This window comes from Pleurodeles waltl, chromosome 10 (genome assembly GCF_031143425.1).
Source record: "Pleurodeles waltl isolate 20211129_DDA chromosome 10, aPleWal1.hap1.20221129, whole genome shotgun sequence".
Taxonomy (NCBI): domain Eukaryota; kingdom Metazoa; phylum Chordata; class Amphibia; order Caudata; family Salamandridae; genus Pleurodeles; species Pleurodeles waltl.
This window is the reverse complement of record NC_090449.1, coordinates 36650354-36675156: the sequence shown is the minus strand read 5'-3', so window position 1 is coordinate 36675156 and position 24803 is coordinate 36650354. Positions and strand designations below refer to the sequence as shown.

General features: G+C 48.4%; 1 protein-coding gene across 1 annotated transcript in view; it reads left to right on the top strand.

The window, feature by feature from the left end:
- The first annotated feature begins 262 nt into the window (after nt 1-262).
- LOC138261005 (chemokine-like protein TAFA-1) overlaps nt 263-24803 on the top strand; it is a 232744-nt gene continuing 208203 nt past the window's right edge. The window contains exon 1 of the mRNA XM_069209596.1: nt 263-1386. The gene's annotated coding sequence lies outside the window, so the exon portion shown is untranslated. The remainder of the gene's footprint in view (nt 1387-24803) is intronic.

Here is a 24803-nt window from a genome sequence, read left to right as displayed (position 1 = left end):
GAGACACAGAATGTCAAAGAGTAAGAGACAGGTGGGGAGAGTATCATAGAGTAAGAGACACAGAGAGGAGGGAATGGAATAACATGTTACTAGAGAGACTGAGTGTCAAAGAGTAAGAGACAGGCGGAGTGGAGATGAGGGAATGGTATATTTGGCGAGTGATGGAGAGTGCCGGAGTTCAGGAGAGAGGTGGAGCTGGGAGCAGGGAGGGAGGTGTCAGAGAGTGGGAGAGGTGGAGTGGGCGGGGCCTGGCAGGCTCACTGAGACATCAGCAGGAAGTCTCTCCAGGAGGCTGGCACCGTGGGAGCTCCGCTGTGCCATCCCTGGGAGCCCGGCAGCATAGGCAGCATTCCTGTACCGGAGACACTGCAGGGGGCACAGCCTGGCACAGTGCACAGTCTGGCATAGGGCAAAGGGCACAGCCTGGCACAGGGCACGACAGGAGGTACGGCAGGTGGCAGAGGGCACAGCCTGGCACAGGGCAGAGGGCACGCAGCCTGGCACAGGCCACGACAGGCGGCACAGCCTGGCACAGGGCACGGCAAGGGGCACAGCCTGGCACAGACCACAACTTGGCGCAGGGCACAGCCTGGCACAGGGCATTGCCAAACTCCATCGGGTCCCTCCCACTGGAGCCCAGAGCCTGTCCTCGGTGCCTCCGTGGGGGGCACTTCCCACCCTGATCTGAGAGACCTCGCCCCCTACACGCCTTCCCTCTCTCCCTTTCTAGGGCTCTTCCCTGTATCTCTCCTCGCCGAGCGTCTGTCTCTCCGCCCTCCACTTCTACTCGCTTTCTGTTCCCTTCTCGTTCTTTCCTGTCCTCTGCCCCCACTTTCCTGCTTGACTTTCTCTTCTTCTCACTTTCCCTGCCAGTTTCTTCCTCTTTCATCTTGTCCTCGCCTCCCCTGCTTCTGCCCTCTTCTTTTTCCTGTCCTTCCGCCACAGGCTTCTCTCTCGCCCTCCCTCGTTCATTCTTTCTTTCTATTACCCAGTAGATCACACCTCTCCCTCCTTTAGTAGCAGCCTCGACTTTTGTCTCTTTTCTCTCTCTCTCCTCTCTCTCTCTGTCTCTCTTCCTCTCCGCCTCGATTCTTCCATCCCCCCTTCGCACTCTCTCTTTCTGTAGCCCTCCCTCCACCCTCCTCCCATCCTTGCCCCTCTCTCCTCCGTGAGTGCGCGGCCGTCTCTACAGGCAGGAAAGAGACACCCGGCGGTCTGCCCTGGGGAGATCAGAGACAGGGGCCCCCAGCTCGGCCGAGGCCGGGAGATGCTGCCCTGAGCCCCACTCGGATCCTCCTCGTCAGCGCTCCGGGAGGGGCTCCGTGCTCCCCAACGTCTTTCCGGGACCGGGGACCCACCGCCAGACTCCATCCCGGCTTCAAAGCGGTAAGTGGGATTTCTGTGTGAATGAGCGCTGCGAAGCCAAGGGCTCTGCACTTCTGGGAACGTTCCACGAAGCGCTGCGTTGTAGGAGTGTGCCACATAGGACTACCCTTTTGTGAGCGTGTCACACAGCAATGCACTTTTCGAAGCGTTCCACATAGCGCTGCGTTCTAGGAGTGTGCCACATAGCGCTGCTTTCTAGGGGTGTGTCACATCGCGGCTGCGTTCTAGGCTTGTGCCAGATAGCGCTGCGTTGTAGGAGAGTGCCACACAGCGCTGCATTATAGGGGTGTGCCATATAGTGCTGTGTTCTAGGAGTGTCCCTTATGTCAGCGTGTCACTCAGCAATGCACTTCTGGGAGCGTTCCACATAGCGCTGCGTTGTGGGAGTGTGCCACAAAGCGCTGCGTTTAGGAGTGGGCCACATAAGACTGCCCTTCCGTGAGCGTGTTACACAGTAAGGCACTTCTGAGTGTTTCACATAGCGCTGCGTTCTATGAGTGTGCCACATAGCGCGACACTGCAGGAATGTGCCATAGGATTGCGCTTCCGAGAGTGTGTTACACCGCAGTGCGAGGGTGTGAGCCTCCCACATAGCGCTGCGTTATAGGAGTGTGCCACATAGGGCGGCATTGTAGTAGTGTGTCACATAGGACCGCGCTTCTGGGAGAGTTCTACATAGCGCTGCGTTCTAGGGGTGTCACACAGGACAGCGCTTCACAGAAACGTGCACCACTACCAGTATTCCTTGCACGAGTACAGTCCTGAGAGCATCTACTCAAACATGCTCCGAGCATCCTTCCACCAATAAGTGCAGCTCAGAGTCAGGCATGGGCAAAGCGGGCTCTGGCCCCGGGCCCCAGCCTGTCGGAGGGGCCCCGATGGCGCCAGCTCTATTCTGCAGACTTACCCTGATGCCCGGGTAATACTGCAGAACAGAAGAATTCTTAAACAAATTGTTTTAAAAAACATTTCATTTAGTTTATTTTAATGTGGGTGATGTGTGAAAGTCTTTTACAGACATTTCGCAGAGAAATGTGTTTATGTTTCATGCAACATTCATAAAAAGGTTATTTTATATAAAAACAGGACTTCACACATGAGAAATGGGAGGGTGTCACGGAGATTATTTGCAGTAATGTGAGTGAGCTGCTGCTGTGTTAGAATATTGAAACCACGACAATATCCCTGATTATTACATGTAAACACATTTACAATTTGGAGAATGACCTGGCCAAAGAGGGTATGAAAGGGCTGAAATTCGAAGCTGTTCCGAATCAGGGTTCCCGAAATAAATTTGGCCCGGGGTTCCCCAAATCCCTAGGATCCCCCCTGGTGCAGCTGAAACAACTTTCCACATAGAAGTGCAGCTCTTACCACTTTTAACGAAAACATGCGGTTTTACAACTTCTTCACGTAGGACTGCAGATCTATTAACATTCGATAAAAAAAACTGCAGTTTAATAGCATTCCGTGTACAAGCACCTTTCACGCAGGACCTGCACACACACATACTGTCAAACCTGCAAATCACAGGAGGGGTGCATGGTTTAAGCAGTCCTTCTTCCATTTCCAGTCTTGCTTTGGATTATGGACCATGTAGTTATGTGTCATACACATCGTCTTTCACAACTTCATTATATCCAGAGTTTTTACCCAGTAGCCATTTGCAAAGCATTATGGTCATTGTAGTACAGCACATATACTGAGTGCACGTTGTGATATATGTTGTTTTTGGAGTTCCTTAACGAATGTAGCACAGCTGGTCTGAAGGCGACACAAATTTTGAATATTCCGATAATAGTAGGGGTACATTTTCAATAAGAGTCTCTCTGGAAGGGATCACCTGCCTTTACGGTTCTGCCACCTTTTTGTCCCTAAGAAGACACCATATACATTCCAAAAACAACACAATGCGTCCCAGGCACCCTGAGACCAGATAATCACAGGAGTGACTCATGGTTTAAATAGTCCTTCCTGTGGTCTCAGGCCCAGCCACCCTAAGGGGACCATCGTGAAGTGTCAGTATTCGGGCCAGATCCCCCCTGCCCCCGTATTACCGAGAGAAGGCCCTGGTAAATCAAGATAGGTGCCCTATAACGAAGGAATCATTTTCATTGGCCCATAAGAGCGACAGGTATGCCCAGATGTGGATCCAAGCTCTGGACTCGAGGTGCACGTGCTTGCCTGTTCACAGGGAAGATTCCCGCAGGCGCAGACAGGACTGTTCTTATTGGAGCAGGATCTAGGCTGATTTGCATATGGCTGGTCTTAGTGCCTGATTTAGATTGGGCAGAGGGGTTACTGTGTCCCAAACACAGAGGTGCCGAAATATAAATCCCAAAGGAAATAATAAATCAGGCCGTTTGCCTCTAGTGGAACTGTGAGCAGCAGACAAGATCAGATGGGCTGCAAAGCTGCCCGGTAACTGATTGAGGGAAGAATTCTACCCATCACTTTTTTATTTTCCCAGGGACCCTGTTTTAAGATTGTATTGACGTTTTGGCGTTGCACACATGGTAGGCCATGGATGTCTTAAGCTGTGCCATGCGGTATGTCTGGGGGACCACTACCTGCTTAGTAGGTTAATGTATCTACTGCAGAGAGCTGTGCTTCACTGCATACTCATAGGTTCAAATCCTAGCAAATTCATGCAGCCGTTCAATTGTCTGAGGTTGATGAAACGGGCACTATTGAGGGTGGGTAACAACGACCGGGTTGCTGCAGTGCTGTGTTGTTATATCTGCAAGGGCATGGCTGGTACCTTAGGACACAGACTGATATTTTGCAGTGTAGCTAGTAGAGGTCATCAGGTGCACATCATTCATGAAGTAGCGCACCTCACCTGCAGGACAAGTGTAGCAACATTTACTAACAGTGTACCCACCAGCCCCACCACCTGTAGAAGTGTACTAACATTTACAAAGCGGTGTAACCCCACCAGCCCCACCACCTGTAGAATAAGTGTAATACCATTTACTAACAGTGTACCCCACCAGCCGCACCACCTGTAGAAGTGTACTAACATTTACAAAGCGGTGTAACCCCACCAGCGTAGCTACCAGTAGAATAAGTGTAATACCATTTACTAACAGTGTACCCCCACCAGCCCCACCACCTGTAGAAGTGTACTAACATTTACAAAGCGGTGTAACCCCTCCAGCTTGGCTACCAGTAGAATAAGTGTAATACCATTTACTAACAGTGTACCCCCACCAGCCCCACCACCTGTAGAAGTGTACTAACATTTACAAAGCGGTGTAACCCCACCAGCGTGGCTACCAGTAGAATAAGTGTAATACCATTTACTAACAGTGTACCCCCACCAGCCCCACCACCTGTAGAAGTGTACTAACATTTACAAAGCGGTGTAACCCCTCCAGCTTGGCTACCAGTAGAATAAGTGTAATACCATTTACTAACAGTGTACCCCCACCAGCCCCACCACCTGTAGAAGTGTACTAACATTTACAAAGCGGTGTAACCCCACCAGCCCGCCACCTGTAGAAGTGTACTAACATTTACAAAGCGGTGTAACCCCACCAGCCCCACCACCTGTAGAAGTGTACTAACATTTACAAAGCAGTGTAACCCCACCAGCCTGGCTACCTGTAGAATAAGTGTAATACCATTTACTAACAGTGTACCCCCACCACCTGTAGAAGTGTACTAACATTTACAAAGCAGTGTAACCCCTCCAGACTGGCTACCTGTAGAATAAGTGTAATACCATTTACTAACAGTGTACCCCCACCAGCCCCACCACCTGTAGAAGTCTATTAACATTTACAAAGCAGTGTAACCCCACCAGCCTGGCTACCTGTAGAAAAAGTGTAATACCATTTACTAACAGTGTACCACCCACCAGCCCCGCCACCTGTAGAAGTGTACTAACATTTACAAAGCAGTGTAACCCCACCAGCCTGGCTACATGTAGAATAAGTGTAATACCATTTACTAACAGTGTACCCCACCAGCCGCACCACCTGTAGAAGTGTACTCACATTTACAAAGCGGTGTAACCCCTCCAGCCTGGCTACCTGTAGAAAAAGTGTAATACCATTTACTAACAGTGTACCACCCACCAGCCCCGCCACCTGTAGAAGTGTACTAACATTTACAAAGCAGTGTAACCCCACCAGCCAGGCTACATGTAGAATAAGTGTAATACCATTTACTAACAGTGTACCCCACCAGCCGCACCACCTGTAGAAGTGTACTCACATTTACAAAGCGGTGTAACCCCTCCAGCCTGGCTACCTGTAGAAAAAGTGTAATACCATTTACTAACAGTGTACCACCCACCAGCCCCGCCACCTGTAGAAGTGTACTAACATTTACAAAGCAGTGTAACCCCACCAGCCTGGCTACATGTAGAATAAGTGTAAAACCATTTACTAACAGTGTACCCCCACCTGCCCCACCACCTGTAGAAGTGTACTAACATTTACAAAGCAGTGTAGCCCCTCCAGCCTGGCTACATGTAGAATAAGTGTAGCAGCGTTTACTAACAGTGTACCCCCGACCAGCCCAGCCACCTCTAGGACAAGTGTAGTGCCATTTACTAATAGTGTACCACCCACCAGCCCCACCACCACCAAACAGTGTGCTCCTGGGCCAGTCTGGTGAAATGGCTCTGCAGCATCATTTACAAACAGTGCACTCCTGGGCCAGTCTGGTGAGCCGGCTCCCGGCAGCATCATTTACAAACAGTGCGCTCCTGGGCCAGAGTGGTGAGCCGGCTCCCTGCAGCATCATTTACAAACAGTGCACTCCCGGGCCAGTCTGGTGAAATGGCTCTGCAGCATCATTCACAAACAGTGCGTTCCTGGGCCAGTCTGGTGAGCCGTCTCCATGCAGCATCATTTACAAACAGTGCGCTCCTGGGCCAGTCTGGTGAGCCCTGCAGCATCATTTACAAACAGTGCGCTCCTGGGCCAGTCTGGTGACCCGGCTCCCTGCAGCATCATTTACAAATAGTGCGCTCCTGGGCCAGAGTGGTGAGCCGGCTCCCTGCAGCATCATTCACAAACAGTGCGCTCCTGGGCCAGTCTGGTGACCCGGCTCCCTGCAGCATCATTTACAAACAGTGCACTTCCGGGCCAGTCTGGTGAGCCGGCACCCTGCAGCATCATTTACAAACAGTGCGCTCCTGGGCCAGTCTGGTGAAATGTCCCTGCAGCATCATTTACAAACAGTGCACTCCTGGGCCAGTCTGGTGAGCCGTCTCCCTGCAGCATCATTTACAGACAGTGCGCTCCTGGGCCAGTCTGGTGAAATATCCCTGCAGCATCATTTACAAACAGTGCACTCCTGGGCCAGTCTGGTGAGCCGGCTCCCTGCAGCATCATTTACAAACAGTTAACTCCTGGGCCAGTCTGGTGAGCCGGCTCCCTGCAGCATCATTTACAAACAGTGCGCTCCTGGGCCAGTCTGGTGAGCCCTGCAGCATCATTTACAGACAGTGCACTCCTGGGCCAGTCTGGTGAGCCGGCTCCCTGCAGCATCATTTACAAACAGTGCACTCCCGGGCCAGTCTGGTGAGCCGGCTCCCTGCAGCATCATTTACAAACAGTGCACTTCCGGGCCAGTCTGGTGAGCCGGCACCCTGCAGCATCATTTACAAACAGTGCGCTCCTGGGCCAGTCTGGTGAAATGTCCCTGCAGCATCATTTACAAACAGTGCACTCCTGGGCCAGTCTGGTGAGCCGTCTCCCTGCAGCATCATTTACAGACAGTGCGCTCCTGGGCCAGTCTGGTGAAATGTCCCTGCAGCATCATTTACAAACAGTGCACTCCTGGGCCAGTCTGGTGAGCCGGCTCCCTGCAGCATCATTTACAAACAGTTAACTCCTGGGCCAGTCTGGTGAGCCGGCTCCCTGCAGCATCATTTACAAACAGTGCGCTCCTGGGCCAGTCTGGTGAGCCCTGCAGCATCATTTACAGACAGTGCACTCCTGGGCCAGTCTGGTGAGCCGGCTCCCTGCAGCATCATTTACAAACAGTGCACTCCCGGGCCAGTCTGGTGAGCCGGCTCCCTGCAACATCATTTACAAACAGTGCGCTCCTGGGCCAGTCTGGTGAAATGGCACCCTGCAGCATCATTTACAAACAGTGCGCTCCTGGGCCAGTCTGGTGAAATGGCTCTGCAGCATCATTTACAAACAGTGCGCTCCTGGGCCAGTCTGGTGAAATGGCCCTGCAGCATCATTTACAAACAGTGCGCTCCTGGGCCAGTCTGGTGAAATGGCTCTGCAGCATCATTTACAAACAGTGCGCTCCTGGGCCAGTCTGGTGAGCCGGCTCCCTGCAGCATCATTTACAAACAGTGCGCTCTTGGGCCAGTCTGGTGAAAAGGCTCTGCAGCAAGGCTCCTCGGGTGATAGGTTGAGTTTCCAGGTATTCGGTCCCTTACACCCCACTCCAATCTAAATTGACTTGCCTTGTGGTCCTTTGTATTTTTGGTCATTAGGAGACTTTCCGCAGACGCGGTATGTGATGCTCCACGTAAGAGCCTTGGAGTCAGGTGGTAACACAAGGGAAGAGACTCGACAGATAATGTGTTGTGGACAGGGCAAGTAATCAGAGATGCAGAATTTAAAAGTTACTTCATCTAGACACGCCTTCTCTGCGCTCTATTACGCATTACGCTTACATACATATTTACATTTTCTGATCAGTGGGGGAGAGGGGGCGGGGACCAGGGTCTTGGGTACCCAGGCTGTGAAGCCGAGGTACCACATGGGTGGCGGCGGCTCAGAGCTGGCGCTCCAGAGAAGAGGCCAGTAAATTAACTGAACTTTGAGTGGTCACCTGGGTAAAGTGAGGCCATTAAGATATGCACAGGGCCACTGAAACTATGCGATTGTGCGGAAGTGGTGATTTTCGCGTAGTTGTAGGTTTGACACATTTGCCAAATAATCCAGCATCTGTCGCACAATCTTCAGTTTTTAACGAAAAAAAGTGTTTCTAGCTCAAACGGTTGAAAACGTAGCAAGCACGCAGTGACGCGTGTTGGCGCGCAGTGGAAGGCCCTTTCCAAAGGCTGGCATGTCACCTTTCTGTAGCTTAGTGCTATATGTGTGCTTAAACTGGTACAACTAATGCCCAGACAGTGTTAACAAGCTTAAAAGAAAACCAAAATAATGAAGTAATACAGTCACAAAATGTGCCGCATAATGCCACATAATTTGCCTTTTCTTGTCGCATCATTCACTTAACCCTGCTTCAAAATTTGACTTTCCCCTGCCTCATAATTCCAGTGGCCATACCGGGGGTATGCACAATATTGAACCCTGGTGGGCGTGTGGTTACTTTGGAGCGGGATGGAGGCAAGTCCTGCTTGGCCTGGAACACCAGAGGGCGTTCGCTTGAAGAACTCTCTTCCCAGAGCGTGACTCCTCTGTGCAACCACACTCTGCCTCTTTTACTGCAAAGTTTCCCTTGTTGACCAGCGCCTTGAGATCTCTGCTATTTTATGAGTGCTACATAACAGCGCCTAGAGACATCTGCTGGTATATAGAAGAATGCAATATGAAACGCGCCTTGAGATGTCTGCTGAGATCTACGAGTGCTTTGTAACAGCGCCTTGACACAGCTGCTGATCTATAAAAGTGCTCTATAACAGAGCCTTGATAGGGCTTGAGAGGGCTCTATAAATGTTCTCACCCACTTTTTAGTGCTGCTCCCTGCTTTGATCCACAGGTGGCGCTGGTCATGTGAGTTGGGCGCGCTTCTGGGCAGATTCTCAAACCTGATGTTCTTGTCTTAGACCTAGAGCGAGGATGCTTGGGGTGGAGGGGGCGTCTTCTGTGGGATAACTTGCAGTAAGAGCTTCCTTATAACCAGGACCACTCGATTTATGCAATTATGCGACTGCAGCGTTTTTCGCATGAAAATGGATTTCCCGCATTTATCACTTTATTCATCACCTCCTGCATAATTTGCAGATTTAAACAAAAAAAAACCCAGTCTTTAGCTCAGACTGATCAAAAGTTGTTAAAAATGCAGCAACATCTTTTGCCACACAGTGAAGTCCCTTTCCAAAGGTTGACTGGTCATCTTTCAGGAGCTTATTCTTGTATTTCAGTGTTAAAGTGGTACTAATGCGGCAAAACATTTGCAAAGCATTGTTAAGATGACAAAATAGTGAAGTAATACTGCCACAAAATATGCTGCATAACACCACATAATTTGGCTTTTCATGCCACATTATTTTTGGCACTCGCCAGATAATTTGGTCCGCACCTGCCGCATAATTCCTCTGGTCCTGCTCATGACCAATTTATGGATCAGGGAGTTGGAACACTTTGGAAGAGCAGATGCCCAACTTTCTCCTGCTGTGGTAGTGGGTGTGAAAGAGCATTTTAGCCTCACTCCACAGGTAAACTGCACCATACGGTTCCTGAAACGGGGCGAGGAAGATGAGGCCTTAAGGCATGGGTACTCACAAACATTTTCCCTGGGGCCGCACTGTTTGGTCTGTGATGTGACCGAGGGCCGCATTGATGCCAGCAGGGTGGCGGTCAGAGGGGTGCGGAGGGGTAGTGGTTGTAGGGGAAATGAAGCGTATACATCTAGTGCCTGAATTGCGCAATGTGAAACCAGAAACTTGGGTATAAATCCCGGCTTCTCCACTTAACCAAATTGTGTGATCCTAAGCAAATGTTTTATTTCACTTTACCTCCTTTTTCTTCATCATCACATATAAGAACCTTGAAATACGTCTTCAGGATGTATGCTGTATAAAACCTTCTGGGTCTGATTTACGAAACTATAATATTGTTCTTGCATAATAGAAACCCAGCGCTCCCAAAGAGTTCACATAACAACTGACTTGTCTCTTAGTTCACAGTTCACAATGTTGTCAGGGTGTGGGGGGTAGAGGGGGATGAAAGTTTGTAAATTTATGTTTGAAAAATATCACTTTAAAAAATACTTCTCACTGCTGTGAAATAATAGTGTGAACTAAGGTGAAATGGTTCTGCAGATTAATGAAATGCACTTTTTGAATTTCAAACAGATCATACTTTTATATTTTTGCTGCAAGATGTCTTTAATAATGAAGGTGTTTCTAAAGGTGAGTTCCACGACACCCTAGTTACTCCCTTTTCAATTAGCCTCCAAATAAAATCCTTGCTCGTTTATTTAACAATTTTTAGTGCTAGTGCCAAGTCAAGTAAACAGCAGTACAGCACAGTGCTGCTGAAGACCTGGGGGCTGCATGTAAATGTCAGGAGGGCCGCATGCGGACGCCGGGCCGCACTTTGAGTATCACTGCCTTAAGGCCTGAGCTTCCGACTTTGGAACTGGGAAACCAGGCTTGAGTCCCGGCACCAGTTCACCAACCTGTGATTTTGGGCAAACCATTTAATCTCCCAGATGCCTAACAAACATTTGACCTTGTGTAATGTAATCTGGTGCTCAAGTAAATTGCCCTGATGCCTTTGGGGGGAGTTAACGCTATAAAAAAAAGCAAAAAAGTATGTCTGGGTGGTAAGGAGTGTAGGAGCTGCTGAGGACAGATGAATGAACAGACATCCTGGGTGTCATGTCATTAGACAGATGGTGGTTTTGGTTTGCAGGGTGATTACAAGGGGAGGAAAAACAATGTTTGGATGTCACTAGCATATGAATACCTTGAGAAGCCAGAGGAGATAAAGTCCACTAGGGAGGCGGTTTATGAGGGCCCCTTGCAGGGATCCAGGGTCAAGTCTTATAGTGAACCACTGGTAGGGAGGGCGGTAATGCAATGACAAGGGCAGGGGGCCACACAGGACATGTAGGACAGAGATGTTTCACTGAAATTGCGAATATCAGCTTCCCGGGATTTACTAAATTAAGGCAGTGGTTCTCAAACTTTTGAGTTCTGTGGACTCCCACTTTACCATTTCTGGAACCCGGGGACCCCACTGAGTCATTATTGGAATCCAGGGACCCCCCCACTGAGTCATTACTGAAAGCTAGGCACCTAATCTGTTAATATCATTTAATTTTCTAAGCAGCCGCGGACCCCCTCATGAGGTTTCGTGGACCCCAGGGGTCTCCGGACGACAGTTTGGGGATCACTGAATTAAAAGAAAGATAGTGAGTGAGCCGACAGAACAACAGGCGTACAAAAAAAGCAAAAAAGGAAGTTTGTAGGGTGGGCGGTAGATGGGGGTGGAGGAGCCATCGCCACAGTAGCCGAAGGAGGAGGACCGCAAAGGATTCTGGGTAGCTGCCAGAAGAGAAGGTTGGATGAGAAGAGAGGCAGGGGCCCTGGTGACAGGGCCGGGATTGAAGAATTAGGGAGATGGGGACACAGGGTGCTCAGAAGAGGGTAACCAACCCTAAGGAACAGCGCCTGGGGATTCAGCATCTATATGTATGTCAGGTTGTGAAGCATAAGCCGCATTCTATGTTTACCACAGCTCTAAGCCATTCAATGTTTATTGATGCACAGTGCCAAACCTTTCAATGTGTAAACACAATACTCTCATTATTTCATTGTTAAGGAGGGGTCCTGTCTGTATTCTGCGCTTTAGCCAGGGCCACTGGAATTATGTGTCAGGAAAGGGTCAAATTATGCGACAACGTTGAGTAAATTATGCAGCAAGAATAGCCAACTTATGCAGCATAATGCAGCACATTTCGCAAAAGTTTTACTTCATTATTTTGCTATTTTTAAAATTGGTAACAGTCTCTGGGCACCGGCTGCATCTCAGTACCAGTTTAACACCCAAATATAGCAAATAAGCAACAGAAAGGTGACCAGTCCAGCTTTGCAAAGGGCCTTCCTCTGTGCAGCAACATGTGCCGTTGCAATTAAGCTACTTTTGAACCGTTTGAGCTACAAACAATTTTTCTTTTGTTAAAATCTGCAGGTTATGCGGTGCACGATGGATTGTGTGGCAAATGCGTCAACTCTATAATTATGTGAAAATCGCTGCTGCCCCACAATTGCATAATCCCACTGGCCCTGTCTTTAGCACAGTATTAACAGCATTCCATGTCTGACTACAATTCAAGGCACAGGCCAGGCAGGTGAAGTGATGTGCCCTGAATCCCATCATCTTTTAACAAGTGCCTAAGCCAGGATTCGAACTCTGGGTCAGAAAGTTTGCCACTAGGCTGCATTTCCTGCACCGTGACATCATATAGGGGCCAGGGCCCATGGACTCTGCCCTGGGCCTGCCGGTTAGCTGGCACTGTCCTTCTTCAGTTTCTGCCTCAGTCCTTCCAGCTTACGCTGCAACGGTCACGCCACCGCCCCTGCTTGGTAGGCGGTTCTATGCCTGTACTACCCCACCCTGTGAAGAACTGATGTGAGCCTTCTCTACAAGCCTTACCTCAGGTCTTCCCGCTAGACCCCTGTCCTGCCAGAATATTCTGCACAAAACTGCTGCGTGTGCAAATGTTCAGCTTTTGCAACTCTGATCACAAGACTCGCACAGCTCGCGCCGCTGAGGGCAGGTGTGCAGTGTATTTATATAGGTGCAAAAGCCTCATGTGTAAGCAAGCACCTGAGGAAGGCGTGGAGCGACAAAGGAGGCAGCCGACGAAGAGACACAGTCCCCAACCTGGAAGGGAAGGGATGGCCAAGTAAAGCCAGTGCTCAATTTGTTAAAAAACAAAAACAAGAAATTGCAATGCAATGGGTCTCGCGTTTGCTCGAGCTAGAGCTCTTAGCGTTCTTAATTCCTAAATGGACTTTTCTTGCCACATAAATTGAAAATGAAAAGTAAAACAGTTGACATAAGCGAGCCGATTCAAAGCGCCACGACTGCGATGAGCATGAGCGCGAAGGAGAGACACAAAAGGAAAAATAAGTTCGCTCAGTCAAACGTATTGGCAATCGTGCAATTATCCATGTAACCGGGTCAGTCTGTAAGGCAGTAACAAAACTGCCCCAAGGAGGGACAACGTAAAGCATTTACCAATGATAACAATGGTTTTTTGAAAGACAAGCCCATTAACGAGTGATAGTGATGGGCATGCGGTGGGCGTGGGTAAAAGCCCACAGATAGATTACAGCACGTCAACGCGCTTGCGTGCTCGACCTACAAAAAAAGAGTTGGTAAATACTAATGCTTCCTTGCCTTGAATCCATCTCTTGCCTCTTCCTCGCAGCACTTCATGTTTGTTTCTCTCCCTCTTACTGAATCTTTTTTATCCCTGCTTTGTCCCTTTCTCAATTATTTTCCTATTTTTCCACTCTGCCTTCTGTTTCCCTTTTCTGCCTTGTGGTTTCTTGTTCCGGGCCAAAGTCAAATGCTGAAAAATAAGTCCTGAAAATGAGTGGCGGCCCCACCGTTAGCAACCAACAGCTGAAGTCAGGCACTGAGTGCAGCAGGTTCACTCTTCTAGATCCCTGAGGGTCTCTGACCTCAGTCAAGGTCACAGCACCCAACCATCCTTCTCAGGCAGGAATTTTAAGCAACTTCACTTGTGGTCACAGAACCCAACCATCCTTCACAGGCAGGAACTTTACAGCAACTTCACTTGTGGCCACAGAACCCAACCATCCTTCACAGGCAGGAACTTTACAGCAACTTCACTTGTGGCCACAGAACCCAACCATCCTTCACAGGCAGGAACTTTACAGCAACTTCACTTGTGGTCACAGAACCCAACCATCCTTCACAGGCAGGAACTTTACAGCAACTTCACTTGTGGTCACAGAACCCAACCATCCTTCTCAGACAGGAACTTTAAGCAACTTCACTTGTGGTCACAGAACCCAACCATCCTTCACAGGCAGGAACTTTACAGCAACTTCACTTGTGGCCACAGAACCCAACCATCCTTCACAGGCAGGAACTTTAAGCAACTTCACTTGTGGCCACAGAACCCAACCATCCTTCACAGGCAGGAACTTTACAGCAACTTCACTTGTGGCCATGCTACGTGAGTGATCTCAAGCTGGTCCGCCAACACCATTAGTCAGAAAAAGAATTATCAGAGGTAGCGCTTCTCATGCTGAAGGAGCTCTGGGGACTCAAGCGAAGTGCGTAAAATAGCCTGAAACAGTCCCAGTGCACATTTCACGGAGTTCACATGGGTCCCGGGATGGCATGATGCATATAAAAAATATTAGAATGAGTAACAGTTTACAAATACAATCAATAATGATCCAGATTAGTTTTCGTTTTCAAACCCTGTTGCTTTAAAAAAAATAATTACATTAGAAAATGGCGTGGGGGGCCTCGAACCGGATCCCTACTCGACAGGTGATGAGGAGACTAAAACATAAGTTGTAAAAGTGGTTTGAAGTTGTCGCAGATCTTCAGCCTCCACCGAACACTTGATAAACAGTTGCGGGTGTTTTCACTCAAACATGGCGACCAGTGGTCACGGGGAAGGGAGCCCGGAAGACAGGACCGCAGGGTCAGTCTATTCCCAAACCCTCCCTGTACACCGAAGGCAGCTCAGGTCACTGTACCTCCAGCAGGCCTTAGGTGCCTTTGTTCCTTGAAGTCAAACCAGGGGATCTACTTGAGGGGGTGGGACATCTTTTTCCTTCCTCTTCCATTTTCCAAGAAGGCTGGTGATTGGATGGCCACTGTTGTATGGTTAGAAACAGGCTGGAAAGCTACTCTACAATTCCTCCTGAGTTCCCATGCAAGGTCATTGGTCTTTTACTAAGGAGTCGTGTACTGCCTTCCCCAGGAAGGCTGACTGTGCTTGACATCTGAAGTGTACCTGGCACAGCGAGAAATCCACCATGGCTGGGAATAAGTCGTAAAGAATGACCAGGACCTCACCCCTTGTTTGTTTGGCCCAGCTGCTAGAATTCTGGCAGTACAGCTGCCAGCCTCAATGCTCTGTTGGTGGAAAGTCAAGGCCATGGTCATCATTATTTCACGTGACGTCACCAGCAAGAGGCTGTGCTGAGCTGCTTGGAAGGGAGAGGGCAGGATTGCACCATATTTATCAAGATGTGGCGGGTTCCTGCTCTCTGCAGGAGCTGGTGCACCAACTGCTCCTTACCGCCAATGCGGGCATCCTGGCACCATGGTGCATGGGTGCCTGTGTTGCAGACAGGGTTGTTTTTGTGCACCTTCGTGCATAAAAACAATCCTCTGAAGCTTGTTTCTCTTTCTACATAGAAAGGAATAAAAGAGGGAAAATAATGACAATTCTCCTCATTACGGCTCCCCGGGAAGGCGTAGCAATTTGATGCATCCCCAGGTTTACCTGTTCTGGTAAAAATGGGAATGTTTCAAAATCCGTGGGTGGATGCGGGGGAACACCAACGATCCAACCACGGAACGCCTTCCCAGTGTAGAGTACCACAAGGCAGTGACTAGCGTTACTCCATATTTACCAAGCACCGCGGGGCCAAGCGAGGTGGCCTTGCGTGGCTTGATCAATATCATTCTAGGTTTTGCGTCGCCCTTGCGCTCCTTTGCGTGGTGCAAGGGCGAAGAAAAGCTTCAATAAATCAGCCCCTCAATGGCTAATTTGAATAGTAAAGGCAGAAAGGGCAGGCTCTACTATGCACATCACACAACACATTTAAAGGCCCCATTTCCCTCCCCAGCGACAACTCATTTATTTTAATGAGTATTTTCTTGAAGAACTCAAATGATCCTCTGGGCTCTATGTCAGACAGTGATCTTTCTCCTTGTATTTGACCAGGTACAGCACTCCGCCGCCCATCGGCTAGGTTCACGCTACAGAAATTTCATGTACATACAAACATATCTTTGAGAACAGACTGAATTACAAAAGGTGACACCAACACACAAAGAACAATTCATTGAGCTATATGTGAAAGGTTTAGGAAAGTGACACTAGATGCCACAGCCTTGCCATGCAAAAGCCTCATATTGTGGCATTCTCCATGGAAGTGACAAGTTGCCTGACTTCTCTAGGCTACATCCGATGCAATGGACTGTGACCTTGAAGCTAAGTATGGGGGGGTCTCTCTGGGCTCCAAAGGGTGGGGGGGGGGGGGCAAGAAGGAAGATGCAATCATTCTATTGACATTGTTGGGCTGTTGCTATCTTCTCAGCCAGTCTAAAGCAAGTCATGTTTGGTACAGGCTAAAAGTTGGGGCTTGGTTCATAGTACAGCTGAATGGTCTTTGAATAACAAAGGGGCACATCTGTGTCATGAGACGTCATCTGACTGCACTAATGTGCCTGTAGCCAGGTTAGGATGCCCTCATAGATAGGATGGAGGTTGGACATCCAGAGCTTGTCCGGATAAGGAACTGTGTGAAGAAGTCAGGAACGAGAGGCCGCAAAATTAAAGGGCACAATTTACTAAGACAGTCATGAAGGACATCAGTCATAGGTTCCTTCAACATCTGTCCATAAGTTGTCCCTGTTTGGGAAAGTTGGTAAACTTTCCTATTAGTAACATTTCCTATCCAAGCAGATATAGATTCTGACCACCTAAATGAATTGGGCACATTCGTAATTATCTTTATAAATACATGTTTTTTTCACACTGAGCTATTTTTCTGTTCTTTGGTCCTATACCCTGTGCAAACTGGAGTAACTGTGACTCCTTCTCATGCTCTTTTTAATACCTACAGTTCCATCTTTCGGGTGCCGTTGATGTGTTCAGGTAAATGTGGGGGATGCAGTTAAAATGTTTCTGAATCTTTCTGGCCTATCCTGTGACTCACCAAGGGAAGGACCAACAAATGTAAGACTGGAGAAAACACAGTTATGCACACATACATACAGTAAGTGATGAAGTTATGCATTCTTATTTTGCTGAGTTCTTGCACATTTGTAAATATGATGCAAGCGGAGTACAACTGGCCTAAGTGATTCTTAGATGTGCATGTATGGCACTTACACCATTTGTGGCTAATAATCCTGGGGCAGATTCACAAAGATGTCACCCAGTGCATCTCAGCGCTATATCTAGTGAGATCTGGCGCTATTGCCATCTTCCACAGCACCGGCACACAATCAGGCTGCTTGATGTCTAGCATAGGGTACCTTTTCAGTACAAAGTACTATGATTAGACAAACTTTAAAATATTTCCCACTTTGCATGTTAGAGAATACATCCAAAGTCAGAAAAGTGTGGAAAAATATAAAAAATTTCTCACGTTTAATGCACGTCTCAAAGACGCGTTATTTGGGGGCACTACACCTTGCCTACCCTTTTTTAGTAGCTATGGCCTTGAATCAAATACCATTTGTGGTTGCAGAGGAACACCCATCCTCCACCCATGGAACTTCCCCTTTTTGCGACAGAATGCATCACCATCAGGCAACTTTCAAGCACAAAACAAGCTTTGCACTGGAAAGTAAATCTCAAATTAATATTTTGTGCTGGTTTGCATCAATTTTGTGATGCAAACCCTGTGTAAAATATTAGTAAATCTGCTGTATAGAATGAAATATTCCGTTTAAGGGACTTTGGGTCCCTCTCATTCAATCATTGGTTCTTTGGCTCCAGAACCTTCAGACACTGTTATTCATATCTTGGCTCAATTGAGAGAAGTATTTTATTCTCATAATTTTTCTGTTGGCTCTTTTGGTGTGTCATTCTAACTCCATTGAAATGCATGAGACATTATTTTGCTTCTGAAATCTGTAGGTGAGCAGCCATGTTGGAATGGTAGTCCACATGCTCTATTATTGTTTTATCATCCTAAAATGGCTGCTATTTTTATAATAAGTTAGAGAGGGATCCTGCAGCACAAGGGAGGGAGTGCTGGCAAAACCATCAGGCAAAATGAATTAACAGAAAATAAAGAAACTTGTTTTAATTGTAGCATCCACTTTCCAGATTCTTTTTGTCTCTGCTTTAGTACAACAGACGAGAAGTTTGTAAATTTGCATTTCCTCAATCTGCATGCCATTCAAACATTATCCTGTTGGCTTTAGCAATGTTTGTTAAGTCGTGTACACATCTTAGAAAAGTAGGCTAAAGTGTTTAATTGTAGCAGTTAAAGGCTATGAGATCTTACCCAATTTCTGAATCCAGCCGGACATTCAATGCTCATGGCAGATAGGCATAGTTCCTCTGGCAGCATGCAGTGCTCTTGGCGGACAGGCATAGTTCCTCTGGCAGCATGCACTACTATTGACGACAGGCATAGCTCCTCTACCAGCATGCAGTGCTCTTGGCGACAGGCAGACTTCCTCTGGCAGCACTCAGTGCTCTTGGCAGACAGACATACTTCCTCTGGCAGCACTAATTGCTCTCGGCGACAGGCATAGTTCTTCCGGCAGCCTGTAGTTCTCATGGCGACAGGCATAGTTCCTCTGGCAGCACGCAGTGCTCTTGATGGACAGGCATAGTTCCTCTGGCAGCATGCAGTGCTCTGGGCAACAAGCATAGTTCCTCTGGCAGCATGCAGTGCTCTTGGTGGGCAGGCATAGTTCCTCTGGCAGCAAGCAGTGCTCTTGGTGGACATGCATAGTTCCTCTGGCAGCCTGCAGTGCTCTCGGCGACAGGCATAGTGCTTCCGGCAGCCTGTAGTTCTCATGGCGACAGGCATAGTTCCTCTGGCAGCATGCAGTGCTCTTGATGGACAGGCATAGTTCCTCTGGCAGCATGCAGTGCTCTTGGTGACAGGTATATTTTCTCTGGCAGCATGCAGTGCTCTGGGCAACAAGCATAGTTCTTCTGGCAGTATGCAGTGCTCTTGGTGGACAGGCATAGTTCCTCTGGCAGCAAGCAGTGCTCTTGGTGGACATGCATAGTTCCTCTGGCAGCCTGCAGTGCTCTTGGTGACAGACATAATTCCTCTGGCAGTATGCAGTGCTCTTGGCGGACAGGCATAGTTCCTCTGGCAGCATGCAGTGCTCTTGGCGACAGGCATATTTCCTCTGGCAGCATGCAGTACTCTTGGCGGACAGGCATAGATCCTCTCGCAGCATGCAGTACTCTTAGCGACAGGCATAGTTCCTCTGCCAGTGTGCAGTGCTCTTGGCAGACAGACATAGATCCTCTCGCAGCATGCAGTACTCTTGGCGACAAGCATACATCCTCTGGCAGCATACAGTGCTCTTGGCGGACAGGCATAGTTCCTCTAGCAGCATGCAGTGCTCTTGGCGGACAGCGATAGTTCCTCTGGTAGCATGCAGTGCTCTTGTTGACAGGCATAGTTGCTCTGGCAGCATGCACTGCTCTTGGCGGACAGACATTGTTCCGCTGGCAGCATGCAGTGCTTTTGGCGACAGGCATAGTTCCTCTGGCAGCATGCAGTGCTCTTGGCGGGCAGGCATAGTTCCTCTGGCAGCATGCAGTGCTCTTGGTGACAGACATAATTCCTCTGGCAGCATGCAGTGCTCTTGGCGGAAAGGCATAGTTCCTCTGGAAGCATGCAGTGCTCTTGGCGGACAGGCATAGTTCCTCTCGCAGCATGCAGTGCTCTTGGCAACAGCCATAGTTCCTCTGGCAGCACACAGTGCTCTTGGCAGACAGGCATAGTTCCTCTGGCAGAATGCAGTGCTTTTGGCGGACAGGCATAGTTCCTCTCGCAGCATGCAGTGCTCTTGGCGGACAGGCATAGTTCCTCTCGCAGCATGCAGTGCTCTCGGCAACAGACATAATTCCTCTGGCAGCATGCAGTGCTTGTGTGCGGACAGGCATAGTTTCTCTGGCAGCATGCGGTGCTCTTGGCGACAGCCATAGTTACTCTGGCAGCATGCAGTGCTTTTGACGACAGGCATAGTTCCTCTGGCAGCACGCAGTGCTCCTGGCGGACAGGCATAGTTCCTCTAGCAGCATGCAATGCTCTTGGTGACAGACATAGTTCCTCTAGCAGCATGCAGTGCTCTTGGTGGACAGGCATAGTTCCTCTGGCAGCATGCAGTGCTCTTGGTGACAGCATTGTTCCTCTGGCAGCATGCAGTGCTCTTGGTGGACAGGCATAGTTCCTCTGGCAGCATGCAGTGCTTGTGTGCGGACAGGCATAGTTTCTTTTGCAGCATGCGGTGCTTTTGACGACAGGCATAGTTCCTCTGGCAGCATGCAGTGCTCTTGATGGACAGGCATAGTTCCTCTAGCAGCATGCAATGCTCTTGGTGACAGGCATAGTTCCTCTAGCAGCATGCAATGCTCTTGGTGACAGGCATAGTTCCTCTGGCAGCATGCAGTGCTCTTGGTGGACAGGCATAGTTCCTCTAGCAGCATGCAATGCTCTTGGTGACAGGCATAGTTCCTCTGGCAGCATGCAGTGCTCTTGGTGGACAGGCATAGGTTCTATGGTAGCATGCAGTGCTCTTGGCGAAATTTGTCCTAAATGAAATAAACTTTTTAAAATGCTTTTATGGATGCTATACATACTTTACGATTGTTGATATTATCAAAAATGTTCAGGTGGCTTAAGTGTTTTTTTGTTTAAACTACTCTTATAAACATGTAATTCTGCGGTGTTCAAACTCTGCCACTGAAGATGCTTTGCATTTTCTGGCATCTTTTCCCTGTAATGCTGATTTTCAGTTTTGGCCCCTGGTGGTGCCTGTGATTCTCGGAAAGCAGAGAACAAAGCATGAGGTGGATTGCTCCAGTTAACATTTCCGAGCCCCTGGCACCCTTGCCATGGGCACTGATTCAGCATTTGTTAGCCAGGCTCTAGTCCGCATGAGTGACATCAGCAGTGACGTCCCACAGGAGGGTGTGCTGCCTTTCTTACAGTAGAGATGCTTGTCCAGGTCAAAGGCATCAGCAGTGATGTGCCACGAGGGGGTGCTGCTCTATTCTTGCTGCAGAGTTTCTGATCCTCAGCAGTACCTGTCACAAGGGGGCGCACTACTATTCCTACTTAAGAGAGGCTTTTCTCTATCATGGCAGCATGGATGGGCCCAGCAAAGACAGCGGCTGTTAATAGGAAGATGCAGTCAAAGTCTACCTGAGTGAGACTCCATTTCACGATGACCACCAAACACATAGCCCACTCCAAAATGGCCACCAAACACAGACTCCACTTCAAGATGGCCCCTAATCTGCAACATCATTCTAGTATGTCCACGTCTGAAATCAACCCCTTTAAGTCATGTGGTTCCTGTTCAGAGACCACCCTTTTCCTTCAAGGTGGTTCCTATCAAAACAGTACACAAAGAGCATCTGAAAAGAGTGACAGTGTGTCGCAACTCCTCCTGCACACTCCTGCTATTTGATTATTTGCTCAAGATCCTCCTTGCTCCAGCCCTGCCTGCCCAGCTCCTGCTCATTTGAGCTGTGCATTCTCCAGGTCTGCCCCAGGTGACCGCCACCTCTTCCTCATCCCTGGTTTTATTTCAGCTCTGATCCCAGTCTTCCAGCTCTAGGTCTGTTCCAGTCCTGGACCAAGTAGCTCTAGGCTTGTCAGCCCAAATCTGCTCCAGTCTAGGCTTGGGCAGAACTCGCGGAGTTTCACTCCGTGGAATTCTGTTGAGTTACCTAAAAATTCTGAAAGATTCCATGGAGTCCCACGAGCGAGGGGAATCAGACACGTCGTGCTGCTCAAGCTGATTTTTAGCACCAGAAGCTTCTTCTACATTCTAAAATCAGCGCGAACGGCACCACGCGGAGTGCCAGAGAGTGCTGCTTCTTTCTGCCGCTCAAGTAGATCTTCTACGCAAGCAGCAGCTTTCTCAACGGGAACGGTTGTGACCTGCCGCAACCGTCCACGCTGAGAAATCTCACTGCGAAGTGTTCCAGCGCCTGAAAACTGCGATATTGGATGAAAATTCTCACTCTGGCTCTCTAACTTAACATTGGCAAGCTGCGCATGAGAAAAAATCCCCCACATGGTGGTTGGAAGAGTTTTGCCAGAACTCCGTGCTCCAAGCGGAGTGGGTAAAACTCCAGGAACTCCATCAGCAGAGCGGAATTTATCACCCACCCCTACTCTAGTCCTGGCATTACTCCGGCTTTGCTCTAATCCTGTTCTTATTCCAGCTTTGCTCCAGTCCTGGCCGTACTCCAGCTCCTCTCTAAACCTGCCAGTTTTTTGTGCCTTTGGCTTTTCCTCCATGTGCCCAGGCACTACTTTCCAGTAGCATTCTTTCTGTAATCCATGTTACTTTTGATACAGACAGTCTGACTTTTGGAATGGGTCATCCTTTTTCAGAGCCTCTAAGAACCAGGTGAAGGGTCATCTCCTAGGTCCCTTGACATGAAGTGCCATAAAAGGGCACACTACTGTTATTGCTAAAGAGAGGCTTGTCCCCATCACTACCATCAGCAATGATGTACCACAAGAGGGCGCTCTACTGTTCTTGCTAAAGAGAGGCTTTAAACTGAAAATTACACATTTATAATAACATCAATTACAAGCTGTTAACACCAAATAGATTAAAATAATAAAAAAAACTGCTCACCATTTGAAAATTATATTTGTTCATATTGGGAAACAATCCAGCCAGGAATAAAACTTACATTTGTACTCTCGATTTCCGAGAGTAAGGTGTAACGTGCCCCCACATCCAAAGAGCCATGATTGAATATTTGTGTTCCTTTGTATTCTCAATGCAGGCTGAATGTAAGGCTCAGGCTGAGACATGATGTGGTTGTCTGTGCACCAGTGTGGATGTGTGGCCAAATCTTGTTTGATATGTATATATTTGGCCAGGTACCTAGGTCCATTGATTTGAATAGTATGTTAAATACAATAATTGTTCTGAGCAAAATAATATGTTTCAAATGCAGCCAAGCTGAGGCCAAATCAGGGTTCCTTACTTCAAGTACTGACTAATGGTGCAAGTTTGTCAATGCATAAATGAATGTAGATGTACACACAGAATAAGCCCAACCAGAGGAAGTCCGCCATTATTTTCAAACAGATTGAAATGGCTCCGCTGCCCTGGGGATTATGAGTCCACAACCGCCAGACTGTCCATGGCGGTAAACACCATGGACTTGGCATGGGCAGTAAGGGGGACTCAGGGTGCCCCTGCACTGCCCATGCACGTGGCATGGGCAGTGCAGGGGCACCCAGGCACAGCCCCATCGCGCATTTCACTGCCCGAATTTCAGGCAGTGAAATGCGCGACGGGTGCTACTGCACCCGCTGCACATCAACATTGCCGCCAGCTCTATTATGAGCCGGCTACAATGCTGATGTGACTTTTCCGCGGGGCCAGCGGAAGGAAACACTTTTTCTGTCCGTGAGCCCAGCGGAAAAGTCATAAAAGGGAGCCACATATACCGCCAGCACTGGCGGTATAGTGGCGTCTGCGGCTTCGGCGGTCTTCTAGTAAGACCGCAGAAGTCGTAATGAGGGCCAAAATAAATTTGATTTGTTTTCTACCACATGAGTAGGTGCCTGTGTTATATGAAGAGACGCCCTAATCAAGATGTATGATGCCATTTGCAAAACCTGCTGAAATGTTTGTCAAAGTGAATTATCCCGAATAATTGCTTATTTTTTGGTTTATATTTCATTTGGGTGGTGGAAATGTTGTAATGGGCAGTAGAAGAAGACCAACAGGTCAGGATTGAATGTCCATCTTCCTGACATCAGTTGTTACCGTTTTCTTTTTACATAGTGGGAGGCATATTTATGAGAGCTTTGCGTCCTGCTTGCACCACGCATTGTGGTACATGTGTGACGCAAACCTCGAGGTCAGATTTTTAAAGCCTCTTTGCGTGGCTTTGAATGGCTTCAAAAATCTGGAGTAATGCAACACAATGCAAATCACTGTGTTGCATTACTCTGTGAAAGGGAGGTGTTCCCAGGCAAATCCCATGGTTTTTTATGCATTTCCAGATTTACCAAACCTAGTAAACCTAGGGTTCAAGCCTGCCTGTCTTGGTGCGAAGCAGCTCATTGTGAGCCAGCACAGTGGGAAAGGACAGGAATGCACCATGTGCACTAAATATGGTGCATTCCTCACCCTTCTCTTTGCCATAAATATGGCCCTTGGGTTTCAAACACAGAAGCTGCCTGAGGCTAGGTTTGCTGTCCACAGGGACCAGTTACAGTTTACCCTAACTGGTACTGTTGCCTCTTGGTCTACTGGTTTATAGTTTTGGTGTTACCTTGTATTCTGGGGCTCAGATTGGTGTGTGGCTGTTACTAATGCAGTAGAAAGCTGGCAGGGCTGGGCTCATGGAACGGAATTAAGTTTGAAGAGGGCACCTCTGTGCACAAGATCCTGTCTTCTCACAAGAGGCACAGGTGAATTTTGGAGGGTCTGTGAGAACAGCGGTCTCAAAGCCAGGGCTCCTGAACAGAAATGAGACCTGAAAATTGATCACCATCAATGCATGATCTGAAAACAGGCGGTGGATAGTGAGCAGAATGTAAAAGTGACAAGTTCTGCTATTCATTGCTGGCGGGATGAAGTGCACAATATATTGAACTGTTGCTATAAAGCTAAAGAATAAATCTTGGGGCTTATTTATGAGTGGGTTGCTCCATGCTTGCACCACGCCACGTGCTACATGTGTGGCGTGAACCACTAAGTCATATTTGTGAAAATACACAAAGTCACTTTGTGTGCCTTTGAATGGCTTCAAAAATATGGAGTAGG